We start from the raw sequence: 13431 nt of genomic DNA on the forward strand, positions 1-13431 counted from the left end.
AAGCACAGGCTGAATTTGATGAGAGAGGAAAATATTCCTGTCCAACAAACAAACAAAAAACAAATCACTTGGGCTTCAAACATATTTTGGCTACATTTTTACAAGGAACCTAACCTGTCATTTCAAATGGAAATTTCTTTTCATTTTTACTATTGAAAACTTGTCTTTGAAAAATGCTTATAGCTTTTTTTCCTAAGGAAATAAGATTTATAGCATCACGCTGCATCCATATCATTTTGTGTCTGCTTACATCTTTCCTTTTGAATCTCTTGCCTGAGCTCAACCAAATTTGACAAAGATACAGAGTCCTCAGAAATAACAAAGCCTGCACAGATTTCTTGACTATCTTCAAAAGAGCCCTGGGTGGCTGTGCAGAAAGAGTGAGTGCTGCCTCTTCTTCTGGGAAGAGGCAGCAGTGCCAGTTCCCCCATTAGATTTCAAAGCATTCACACGAGAAACAGACATTATAAATATTCCAACATATAGAGGTTTTCCTTCAGAGTTCTAAACAACAACATATTAAAATCCATAGGAAAACAACCACACTAAATCTACAGCTTACAGAACTGCTTTCCTCCTTTTCATCATACTTTTTTTGCTTTCTATCCCTAACTGTATTACAAAAACTGAAAGACACATGACATTCTCTTTTCTCCAGTTTCCTTTCTTTCTCTGCTCTTAGTTTTTCAAAACTCACCCCAGTCAGGAACAAGTTTCCAAATGGAAAAAATGTGCAAGAAGATCTGTAACTGATGTTTACTTTTTTTTTTTTTTAAAAATAAAAAAGCAATGTTTTTGAAAGCAGACTTAGAAAAAAATAATCTTTGACTTATGGAACCCACCCTTTTTCAGGTTAGGAAAAAGGTAAAATTTCTAGGAGAAAAAAAAAAAAAAAGAGAATTAAAATCCTTCATTTCCAAAACAAAAAAAAGAGATTGTGAAAAAAGCTAATTCAAAGGTTCATTTGAATGTCTTGAAGTGAATAAAATTTTATATTTATTTTTAAGTTTTAAGCAACAAAACTGAAATGCCCAAGATCTTGGTCATTCTTTATTTCCTATATAAATGCAGAAGCATCCCCTCTAATAATTTTCCTGTGATAGGCTGTTCTTTTAAAACATATGCTTATCAATGACACCTGATATATGTGACTGCAGCTTTCAATCCCTGAAGGCAGTTTGTTAAAAGTATGCAAGTTGATAATGGCTAACATGTATTTATATCTCAATTTTCAGTGCCCACAAGGCACCTAAGTCTTTCCCTATAAACAACATTTAAATAAAGTTATTGGATGCTAGTAGCTGTTTTGCCATTAACTTCTCTTGGGCCAAGAAGGCAATGAAGATTTTAATTACGCAGGTCATTTGTGAAAAGCCTTCCCAAAGCCCAGCGATGTATGTCTTGCTTATTGGAATTTTCATTTTTTTCACATATCTGAATACAAGCCAATTTTTTTTTTTCCTGTTATGTGGACAGATGATTTGCTTTTGGATCAAGGCAAGGACTGGGATATTTAAAAAATAGTTCACCTAATTCCTGTTTGTAAGTTGTAAGAAAGCAGTCAGACCGTATGCCCTATGGCTCTCACTCAGGAGGATCCCTCTCTGGTCTTGCACTGGCAGAAAAGAAAAAAAGGAAGTGAAAATAGAAATTCCTGAGTGCCAGGTATAAGCAGTTCACCTATACAGTCCGAGTATATTTCATCCTCACAGAGTACATTATTTAGACTGTCCTTCTAGACTGCATCCCTTGGTAGCCTGCTGTGGTGCTGACCAGCCCATGATGTCCTGCATGTGTTTTTTCACTCATTTGGCCTCATCTGCACCCCTCCAACAGCATAACTTCAACACCCCAAACCACAGGGGCAGTGGGGCCTCGCAGTAGGCCTCTCTTGCGGCCTACAACTCTGGACTGGTGAAATGGGCTGCATTAGCCCTCAGACCACAGAGCCTTGATCAGTCTCATGACAGCATTTACAGCTAGCTCACATTGAGTTCCAGAAAGTCTTTGAAGTTTTGCTCTGCGCTGGTGAGCACCATACTGGCTCTGAAGCAAGTGATTTTCCCAGATAGTCTTTTTTTTTTTTTTCTTTTCCCCACTGTCCATGAGTTCATCAGCTCCATTTCAGATCAAGAGCCCTCAAATAGTAGTGACTTTTAATTGCTACCTAGCCATATTGGATTTGAACTGGTGACCTAGAGAAGAAAAGAGCCATTCCTGATCTCGTTACTCATCTCTTGAGTCCACCGTTCCCTGAAGAATGTGACTCATTAACTGAACTGCAATTTTGCTGACTGTATTTTTCCAAGCACTTCATAACCTACATGAAATTACAATATTTTCCCCATTCTCACTCTATGTATGTCAAATACTTATATATTTCCAGTTCTTTTGCTAGCTGGCCTCATAGGAGTTGTGTAAATGGCATTATCAAAATTGCATCTCCCTGATTCATTATTTCCAATTTTATAAAATAGCTGAGTTAGTGAAGACACTATCAAAGGGTTTTTTAAATAAACATGCTTAATCTTCTAGAGATTAAAAGAGATAGTATGGGTGACATATAATGATTATTTTACCCAGATGCCATCAGAAATACAATGTACCAGAAAAACACATCAAACAAATAAGCACAATAGAGAGCATTTCAATGAGGAGATAATCACACTGCAGGATTTTCTTCAACACAGTGGCCTAAATATTGCCCTGTATGAAAAGGAAAATGAAAGAGGAATATATAAAAAAAGAGATTTATATCCCACAGTCTTCTTTAAAAATGAACTGCAGCTAATATCTAAACTCGTTTATTTTTAAATTACTACCTAGCATTTAAATTTGTCCAACAGGCACAAAAATAATTTAAGAAGCTAGAATAATTTAAAAAATAATTTAAGAAGCTAGAAAGAAAAAAGCAAGGTGATCAATTTCTAGCAAGATGCAAATTTTTACTGATAAAAGTAAAATGATTAAGCAATGTGTCTCTAACCAGATATCAAGAAAATTCCACCGTCTGATTATCTTAATATTTTTCACAGAAAATACATTGGTGTGTAGAAAAAACACAAGATCTGCCAGTATAGAAATTCATGGGAGACGGTGTAGATTCAACTCTGTAGAAAAGGAATTCATTTAATAAATAACAAATCCTCCTGCTATTCATTCTGGCTGCAAAGGGATGTCTGAGGCAGAATAATGCCCAATTTTCATACACCGTGCTGAGATATTAGATGTATAGATGCTATTAGGTTCTGTCCAGGTCCAGTTGGTGTAACTTATGTAAATCAACTGAAGTTAATTGAGCTATGCAGATTTACCTAGGTAGCTGTGAGAAAATCACATATACATTTATAGCATGCCTGAGAAGCCAGAAGAGGAGTATTTTAAGGCATATTGTGTTCTTTGAAGTTAGGAACCTGATTAACTCTTTCCAGCAGATGCAGCTTCTTTGTGGCTTTTCCACTGACTAAATATTTGCACTCATACTCCATAGGGCTCAAGCTTCCTGCCAGATTTTCACTGAGAGAAGATCACATTTCTACTGTGTAATTATTCTGTTAATTAAGTTTTCACATATTTCAGTCATGTGCACTGTGGCATTTCATCTGCCCCAAATCATTCTATGAAAGCAAAAAGCCAAAGTAGGAAAAAACTGAGAAATGCTACCTGGATATATGCTTTCAGTAAAAAAAAAAAAAAAAAAGGTCATACCTCTTGCCAGCTGATCATCCAAAGAGCAGTCTGACTAGCACATAGCCTAACTCAGTACCCAGTGTTTTCGAAATTGCCAAAGCCAAGGGTCCAAAAGACCCACAGATCACTCACAGTACTTGGGAAGGGAAGAGCTTTGCTTGTCCACTGTAAAAGACTGGTCTGGAATCCACCCCCACCCTGCCCCTTACTACCGCACAAACCCCCAAACTCTGAAGCATTTCTGCTACAATAGCCTCAAGGGAAGCATGATTGTACTCTCACCTCCTGTAATTTTGTTTGCTTATCTGGCATTGCAATAAAAGCCTCTCCTCACACAGGAGCTCCGCCACAGGTTTCTTAATAGTCACCACCTATGAGCCATAAATGCTACCTCAGCATCAGGAAAGGAGAAATAAGTGTTGGCTCAGGGTCTCAAATATCCAGATTTCCAGTGTGCAGGTGCACTTGAATACAAAGAGGATGCAGAACCTCATAGCTTTTGGACATTACTTATTTTCATCCTCTATATGTTTAGAAAACATGAAGTAGACCAGACTTGACAAACGCTTCTTACCAGTGATGGCTGGACGATTCTTACAGAGTACTGGGTGTTTGATGTTGTCAGGCCAGATGGCTCTTGACAGCTAGTGTCTTTCTCTCCTATTAACCAGAGTCAAGAGATACCTATATAAACTAGACAGAGGAATCTGGCCCGTAGGTTTAGTGTCAGAATTTGATTTTCCTGTTGTTCTGTAGCTATACAGTACAAACAGTACTTCTCAGAAGTAGTAAAATACATCAGATTCCTGTTGGCATGAAAAAAAAAATACCAGCTGTTCGATATTCAAACATGACAGTCACATATTTGCATTGACATGAATGAGAAAGGTTTCTCAGTCATTTCAATGGAGCTTGGATGAAAGAAACAGATCTAAATGTTTTTTCTACTGCTTTTTTAACACTGCCTGCAAGGTACTTTTCTGCCTTCTCTTTTTTTAGCTTATCAATATGTATTTCAGATTTTTTTTTACTTTTATGTTTAACACATCTTTTTTTAAAAGGGAGTATGATCAGTTTCTAAGGATGTTACTTAGAGGTACAGTGGTACAAAAAGGCAGCCACAGACTGGGAGGAAAGCTTTCAAAAGCCCATGGCAAATGACAGGGATGGAAAGCTGATCTTTCCATGGCAAACCTTTCCCTGGCACCTTGCAGGTTATAACCAGCTGGCGCATATTGTAGTCTTTGACGGGAGCCAAGTAGTGCTTTGGACTAGGATAGGTCTCTATTACCAGCGCGGAAGACAAGCCCAACATGGTACAGTATTACTGTCACACATCAAAATGATCACCCTGAGTTCTCCTTTTCCCTTCAGAAAGCACTTGAGCTCATTTATCTCACCCTTTTAATCAGGCACCACTTCTCTTTTGACTAAAGCTTAACCAAAGGGAAAACATGAGTACAACTGAGGAAATGAATCCTACCTGACTGAAGTCAAAGAAGAGTGGTTTTCTTCCTGATTTGAGGCAAGCAGCAGTTTGATCTTAATGATATTGTGCTATAACCTGCTCTCAAATTAGGACACTCAGAATTCTTCTACTTTTGTTTCTGCAGGTCTGCAGTAGGTGGTTAAGGTTTGGAATATGATTAGCAAGCTGTTCAAAAATACAAAGCTAAGAATAAAAGAGGCAATTAAGGTTACATTCAGGTAAGTGTGCTACTCTCTAAAATAGTAAGAAATCAAATAATTATACAGTTCAAGGATAATACATAATGGTGTCTCCCCTGAGAATCTTCAGTTCATCTCCTGGTCCTTACTTCTAATTAATCCTTCAATCCTTTTGTAGGTTAATACAATTAACAATAGCGATAAACCCTCTGTAGTGTTAAATCAATTGGATTTGCAGAACTTGCTTTTCCTTACTATGACCAGCAGGGGTCCGAGGATATCCTGCCGCCCTCTTAAACCTTACTTAATTCTAGCACCAGCCAATGCCACACACTCAAACGCATCCTTTTAACTGCACCGAGGGTACTGAAGAGGGGAAAACAGATTAGTTCAATATTTCCTTAAATGAACATTACACAAATCATGTTTGAACCCCCCTGCCACCACACACACATCTTTAAATAGTACTACAACTATCCAAAACTCATACTGCCAACACATCCTGAAAGGCACAGAATATTCTTGCAAAAACTTAACTTTAGATTTATAACAAAAAATGAATGTATATATAAATAATGTTTTCCCCACAGCACTTAAAGAGGGAAAGGTTCGGCAGGGTGAGACTGCATGTGGTATAGGACATTTATTTCTTTTCTCATCCTTATTTTTCCAGGTCTTTCCAGCTGGATATGAAACAGCAGTACATAGATGCTGCTCTCCCTGCCACTGGATCTTTCCTTATATGCTCGTTAGCTTTATGAGTTACATATTACAGTTGCATATTTAGCTATGAAAATTAACTGTGAAAATTTAGATTTTCCTTTTAACCACCTACATATATATATATATATATACATATATATAGTCAGGACCTGGTCTAGTTTTTTTTCCTTATCACAGACGAACCGTATATGTAATATTGGGTCCCATCCTCCCTTTCATAACTCCCTTTTATGTTTCTGCTCCTTCCATACTAACTGGGTTGTCCAGTCCTTCAGGGTCACACCTGACATCTCAATGGAGAATCTCAAACAGCAACTTACTGGTAATAGGTCCTTAGGTCCTTTAGTTTCCAATGTCCTACTGACCTCAGCACCACTGATGAACCATTTTGCCTTTCCACCAGCTCTTAGATGTTCACAGCCCCCTGGATCATGTCCTTCACTTCTAGATAACTTCTTGCAGGTGAGTATGCACCTCCAATTGAATCCATCTCCCATCAACAAGAGACAGAAGGAGAACTACTGATGGAGTACCTCTCTGAGACTCATATTTCCCCAAAAGAGACTGGTATTGTAACTGCCCCCTGCAAACTGCCCTGTCTTGGGGAGTCTGAAGACCTGCACTCAGCAGTAGGTGTTACTTATTCCCCTTTCTGCAGAATCTCAGAAGGTTTCTAATTGGATGGTTTGGTTTTGCTGGCCCATGGAGAATCTGTTTGTTTGTTTGTGTGAGTTTCTCTCTATATATGCATACAATAAAAACAGCAGAATGACACTAGCTATTCTTAGTTAAGAATTGGTTATGGAATATAAACGCTGAAAATTCAGAAGGAAAAGAGACATTTTTTAAGGGTTTTTGATTATCTATATCCCCACTGTCCCCTATCACTGTGTCCAGCTTTCTGTGGTTTCTTTCTCTATTTTCAAAAACATCTGTAGAGCAGTGAAGGACTTACGAGGTAACAACCTTCATCTGTGTGGTTATACATTCAAATGTGACTGCGGAGTAGAAGCCTGAAATGAAAGGGCTTATTAATAACATTTTTTATTCATACAGAAGTAAGAAAAGGCTTCATCTGTTCATCCCTTGATTGTCTTTTTCTTTTCAATTACCTTTCCTAAAAGGAAGTTTAATGTTGTCTCTGGATTCCTGCAGGTCTCCAGTCTAAAAGAAAAGGAAAGAAAACCAAACAAAACACTTTCATCTTCAGGTAGGTTTTCCTGTGACTTTTTCCCCATTGTTTTTTCTCTTTGCTAAAAGAGCATCTGGTATATACTAACTTGAATTTAGAAAAGTTTATATTTGTGGGGGCCAACAGGGCTCATGTCTCCTCTTCTGGTGACACTCCCCCACACTGGCCACCTAAAACCATGACATTTCCCCAGTCTGGGACCTCAAAGGTACCTGACACCTGTACTTACCAAACAGGAGACTGGACCCTAATTCTTCCCTCTCACATTGCTCCTTCTCCTCCTGCCTCCACCAGCCTCCATGGTTTATGGTCTTAAACCTCCAGTGGATTGTGCCCTGTAGAATCCTCATAGATCTCGTGTTGCTGCAGTCCTGATTGCACCCCATCTTCTTCTGTGCTGGGGCAAAACAGTCCATAATTTGTGAGGCTTTCACAATGAGATGAGGGTTTGTAAACTCAGTGAAACCTAATTTGAAATTGTAATGCAACCTCCTACCAGAATACAGCAGCAACATGCCCAACCTACTCAAATTTACTTTCCAATCAGCCTGTGTGCAAGACTATTCTATAAAAACAGTTCAGCAGGATGTAGAAACTTTCCAGTGAAGTAGGTCATACACTTCAGGACCCATTGAGAATGTAAGGTTCCCCAAAATCTAATATAAATGAATATCAAATCATCATGATTCTTGGGCCTTGGCTAGTGTCTAAAGGAGATTTGAGCAGAAAGAGAGGAGTACTTCCAGACAGGTCTGTACAGATGGTAAATGATCCTTGACCCATCATTTCAAACTGAATTTCTAGCCCAGGGCAGAACTTTCTGGCAGTACGCAGAGAGACATCTCACAGTACTGTGACACTGAAATAGATCATCAACATTAATTAAATTATCTTTACAGTATTTCTTGTCTAGATTTACTGTTTGTATGGAATTGACATTAATACTAGTTTATACATATATTACAGCAGATCATCTATATTTCTATTTCAGCTTAGTGACAAAGTCCAAATAGTGGAGTTTGTTGAATACTAATTAACACTAGCCCCCAGCACAAAGCACAGTTTTTTTTTCTTTCTTAACAAAAACAAAACAAAATGTAAACAATATGGTGTTTGACTGGTATAAGAGGAAATGGCACTTTTTTTTTCTTTTTTTTCTTTTTAATTGGGATTGTTAATAAAATAATTATCAAACAAAAGTTTCTTAAATGTACTTTCTGGGAAGCAAACATAAAAAGCAAAAAATGGACACCTGTGAATGTGTAAAAAGCTGCAATCATTTGAGTGGTGCTGTAAAGACTGTGCTCCAAAGACAATTATATTCTCTTATCAAAGGGCTGTAAATGATCTCCTGACTGACTGGGAACAGTCAAGATACCTTTGAGGGACTCCGCACTAGGAAAAGAAATGCTTTGGGGATCTGCAAAATATGCTATGTCCTGATTCTTACATACCAAATGGAAGAACAGTCCATTTGGAGAAGAGCGACACGCAGTCTGAAAGTCAGATGTTACTAGTACATCTCAGCATCTTGTTGCTCTTGAGCTAAAACACAAGTTTGTATGCTTGGTTGTCTTGCCAAGGTTGCATGCTCTCACCTCTCCCAGAAATCTTGTTCATCAGTCTTTAAAGTGCCCTGAGGGTCAGCACGATAGGGAAGGAAAAAGAGGCAGGAAACTAGCTGATTTCTGATGGGTTATTCTGTTTCCTCTCTGATTATGTTTTGTCAGATTGCTAAGAGGCTCTGTTATGGGTGAGCTTTGGATAACCACCTCCTTTAGCGAGATAGTCTAAGTTTCCTTGGATATGTACTCTTTGCAGTAGAGTTGGCACCCTAGGGAAATGAGTGCTTAAGCAGCTATTTTTATGGCTTTGTAATTCTATCTCAATTTTTATTTCCCCCAATTTTTTTAAGTTTGATACTTTAATAAGTAATCCACCTTCTCCTTGCAAGTCAGAAAGCTATTATTTTTTAACAAAGCCAGCTGATTGCTGCCAGCCTTCTATTTAGTGGCTATTTTGAGTGTTTATCCCAGTCAACTGCTATTGATAGCTTATAACGTTGTCTGTAAAGAAAGATATAGCTCCACAGTGAACAGGTCTATGTCACCTCATACTCTACAGTTTCACTTCATCCTCTTGCTCTCTAGTCCACTGTGCTGTAGGAAGCCCAGGTTCAACCTTTTGTTCTCATAAAAAATAATACACTCCTTGTCATCAAGCCTGGACTATGCTGGGCTGGACCACCTTCATTTTGTATACAGAGAAGGATGGCAAACACAAGGATGACAATACCACAGAAACTAGTGACACTGTACCTTGCCTTTTTTCCTTACTTTCAGCATTTCCCAAGTGTTGGCAAGACTGCTTAAGCTGCCACAGAGAAAGCTGGATCAGTGAGAGAATCTGAGTAAAAGCTGATCCAACATAAAGAGAAGAAAATCAGTTTTAACTTCAGTAGGTTTTCTCTCTTTACCTTGAATGCAGCTGTATTGGGGATAATTTCACCCAGGCTATTGTTAATGAGCACTGGCTAAACAGAATAATTAATGCATACACAATTTCTATGCTTAAAAGTACCTCTTCATTTTGGCAACAAGCTTGTTTGAACACTACTTGTAAGAGGTTTGGTCTTGTGGTTAAATGCCAGCAGGTATGCAAATAAAACCTTGAGAGTAATTGCCTCAAGAAGCCAATCAGAGCAAGGTAAAATCATCAAAAAATCCCTGCACTTTCTTGTTTCCTGACATTGGGTGTCATTGAGGTTCTGCATTCACTTTGCTTTGAGGAAGCAGAGATAAATGACACTGAAATATCAAATTAATTGTTCTGCAGTGAACAGCCCCTCTGCCAGACGTATTGGATTACTCATTAACTGACGGTCATTCCTAAAAGACTTTGCTCTCTAAATTACATTCAATTAATTGCAATTATCCTTAATCTGAACCTAAGACCCCTCTCCTCAAGACATTATCCACTAAATGAAAAGAAGTTTTGACATTAATCTCTCCCCATACATAGTTTTTTTTTTTTTTTTTTTTTTCCCTTTGGTGCAGTAGTCCTTCATAATCCAGGCAAGAGTGTGTCATTATACTAATCTCAGGCACAGAAATCTGAATCTATATTGAATGGCCAGATAAGATTAGTGTCTTACTACCACACACAAGCTCCTTTGCAATTTTACACTTGGGCAGCTAAAATGACAACCTTTTTGACAGAGAGAAAACAGTTTAAATACTGATCAACACATCTGACACAATTAATGTAGTTTGAACATCTTGGCAAGATCATTAAAAATAGAATTAGCTGTTGAGTGATAGCAGAAATGTGGCACTCTAAAGGACTTCACATTTCTGGAGCTTATCACACGCTCTGCTGAAACTCATTAATGCATCTATACTGAAAACTGTGATTTTAGAGAAACTGAAATTAAGATTTTGCATGTCTATTTATATGCAGATTATTGCAAAGAAAATGAATTACCAGTTGTTCCAGGAAATTCAGTTTGGTCCAGTGTTCACATATAAGGTAAATAACTAAAGTGGGATGTGGTAAACTACCAAGGTAGTTTTATATCGGAGATTTTCCAGACAACACTGATTTTTGTCTCTAATCCAATGGTATGGATTAAGAGTTTATAGTTAACCTTGGTGGCTAGAATTTAGAGACAACAATATCTACATTTTAGTGCCAGATTCTTACAGCCTATCTCTGCTTGGGGCACTAGAAGCTTTAGTCTAAATAAAACGGGATCCTCCCTTGTCATGGCACTATGCACCAGTAGGAAAGAGGGACTGGCCAGTTGGAGCATGTTCCTCAAGCAGAAGCCAGTAGTTTTCTTCCTCAAAAACCATTCAGGGCTCTATCTTTCTTTCCTTTGAAGGCCTAGTAAAAGGAAAAGGGTGAATTATGTAACAGTGGAGGTGATGACAGCAGCATATATTCACTTTGCATTTAATGCAAAATACACAAGCATCCTATAGGGTAATGAGGTTTGTTCTCCCCTTCTACTCATGTCCCGTTTCTCAAATATAGTGTTACATTCCTTTTTCTCTGCCTTTCACCCTATCACTCTTTCAGTCCCAGTAAATATTCTTGATTTCTCTTTCTCACAATAGAAACATGAGAGATGGAGAGTACCTCTCACTTGTACATGGTATTTGGGATGCCTTCCTTAGTGGTGGCAAATGTACTTTTGAATGTCCTCTGATCAAGGAGTGAACCGAAGCCAACTCTCCAGTGAGACACTACCTTGTCACCATTAAAATAAAGTTGTATTTTGCATTTTGGGGGAGCCAATACTGTTGGTAAAGCTAGATGAATTCTGAAATCATCTACTGGTTATAACGACTCAGGATGCTGAGGGGAAGTTTGGAGTTTCCCCATAGAGTTCCCTAGTTTCCTTCCACCTCTCAGAGCCTTTTCCATATTGAGGATCACACAATGCTGCTACTCTTTGAAAAGTTACTAGTTCATGAATTATTTTTAATTACCCCTGTGGAGAACCAAAATTTATCTAAGGACGGCAACCCAATTGCCAAAGTAAATAATGAGAGACAGCTTTTTTCCTGAATAGGGGTAAAAAAAAAAAAAGAAATGGTATTGCCTCTTGCCTTTCACAGGGGGGTGGATGGTGACATAGGTATATGAAATAACTTGAGTAAATTCACACAGGAATTATAAGACAAAACTGGGAAAAGAATCCAATGTTCAAGTCCCTGGTGGTGCCTTAGCCCCTAGCCCTTGCCCCATCTGTTGAACTGACCTTTTCTAAACCAAAGAAAATCTTTCTCTGATTTTTCTGATGCTCAGACAAAACATGTAAAAAACAGAGGACTGGCAGAGCCCTCTCCAAACCCTTCTCATTTTCAGGCACAGTTGTGCTGAAATAAAGGATGAACTGCAACCAAGGATTCAAATTCTGGTCTTTCCCTATCTCAAGAGTAGAAAAGTCTAGCCAGACTAGATTTCACTTGGCTACAACCCAGCCTGTGTGGCTGGTGCATTCAGGGGGGGCAGCGTACTCAGTTCTGCTCATGCTCCATCCCACCCTCTGTGTATGCCTAGGGAATAGCATGAAATACTGGCCCCATGTCTCTCTGTCTTTCCTCTGCAGCAGCACTTACCATGGCATTGGTAATGAAGGCACTGGAAATGCCACTGGCCACGTGATGCTTCTCCCTTGTCTTCCTTGTGCTTCAGTTTTCTTGTTTCTTTGGAGTACATAGGAGTGCTCAGAGTGATTGTGACATATGAAATTTTATAAAATTTGTAATATATAAAAAATATTTATGTGCATGTATATACACATATGTATAAATGTTCTTAATATTGGTATATTTATTTATTCTACTTCATATTTCATTTGCACTGTACAGACTTCTAAATCTAGTCTCATTTCTTGACTAAGACTCTGAATGTCCCTTTAAATTCAAATGTCAGTGTGTTTGTTCGGGCCTACTTGCAGAACCAGCCAGCTGAGAAATGGAGCATGAATTCATTAGCAAATCATACCCACCAGAACTGACCTTAGAACCTGCATGAATCAAAAATAAAGACTTAGCTTGGCTGACTTCTTCAGTGGAAAAGGGGAGGCTAACCAGCACAGTCTGGGGGCATGATTCACAAAGAAAAAAATGTTGTTATCAATCTTGTAACATCACATCAAAAACAACAGTGAAAAAAATATAGGAATAAGTTTCTGAAACTGTTTCCATAAGTGTGACAGTTTCTTACCAGCTTTTAAAAAAGAATGCACAGGTAGGCTCTATCAGTATGGAACTGGAGAGTCATATAATGACAGCCTACACGTTTTCACTTTAGGGAAGAAAGTGTTTTACAGCATAAAAGAAATTGCTGCAGTGACCCAGGGGAGCTGCCAATGTTTCCTGGATGAGGACAATTAACCAAAACAATATCATTAATTTTGCCACAGGTTTTAAATGATCTAGAAAGCAGAATACAAACTTTGTCTTAATAGACTCAAGTTAGACTCTGCAACAGAAGGAAATTTCAGTAAAATCCTGCAGCAGCCAGGGCTGTGAATGAGAAACCAACACACCTGCAGGAATAGATATGCATGAATCTTAATGGTGCAACTGAACTTCTGTTATCTGGGTTTAGAAGGGAATAGCCTAGACCAGCACAGACCAGCACTG

General features: G+C 38.4%; 1 long non-coding RNA gene across 1 annotated transcript in view; it reads left to right on the forward strand.

The window, feature by feature from the left end:
• LOC310896474 overlaps nt 1-13412 on the forward strand; it is an 88823-nt gene extending 75411 nt beyond the window's left edge. Inside the window, exons 2-3 of the long non-coding RNA XR_014581521.1 lie at nt 5304-7291; nt 10733-13412. This is a non-coding gene — a long non-coding RNA (uncharacterized lncRNA). The remainder of the gene's footprint in view (nt 1-5303; nt 7292-10732) is intronic.
• Nucleotides 13413-13431: the final 19 nt, after the last annotated feature.

This window comes from Anser anser (genome assembly GCF_964211835.1).
Source record: "Anser anser genome assembly, chromosome: 3".
Classification (NCBI taxonomy): Eukaryota; Metazoa; Chordata; class Aves; order Anseriformes; family Anatidae; genus Anser; species Anser anser.